This window comes from Talaromyces atroroseus (genome assembly GCF_001907595.1).
Source record: "Talaromyces atroroseus strain IBT 11181 chromosome Unknown scaffold_4, whole genome shotgun sequence".
Taxonomy (NCBI): domain Eukaryota; kingdom Fungi; phylum Ascomycota; class Eurotiomycetes; order Eurotiales; family Trichocomaceae; genus Talaromyces; species Talaromyces atroroseus.
In genome coordinates, this window is record NW_017971436.1 from 183,153 (window position 1) to 183,782 (window position 630).

Sequence of the window (630 nt, forward strand, 5' to 3'; positions counted from 1 at the left end):
TAAAAGACTCTTAGAAGTATATAAAAGTTCAAGCTATCTATTTATTTATATTATTAATAACTATATCAATATTTATCTAACTTTATAATTTATCTTATATAGCTAACTTATTTATATAAATAACATTTTTATAAGATACTCTAAATATAAAAATAAATCTAGATTAATAATAGCAAACTATTACTATATTAATATTTTTTTAAGTATTAAGATACTACTTTTAAAAAGAAAAATAACTAAAATAGATTTAAATTATTAAAATTAAATACTCTAAGTTAACTACTATACTTAATTATAAAATAATTAAAATCATCTCACTATCACCTTAAGCATCAAATTAATATAAAAAAAATAAGAAATTAATAATATAAAATATACTAAATCTATATTTAATGAAATTTTAATAAAAAAGCATAGTATTAAGATAACACTTATTATTAAGAAAAAAGATAAGACTAAGAAAAAGAAGAAAAAGAAAGAGGAAGTTAGAATAAGAGAGATAAGGATTTATATATGCTTATTATTAGCACTAATCTTAATCTTAATTATTTCTTACATATTTAACCCTCTATCTAATATTTATTATCTATTTTTAATTTCTCTATTAAAAATAAGGATTTTATTATAAAA

At 15.6% G+C, this 630-nt stretch overlaps 1 annotated feature.

Moving 5' to 3' along the window:
• Positions 1-630: part of a repeat region (Identified by RepeatMasker using a combination of RepBase library and repeat library created with RepeatScout) that runs on past both edges of the window.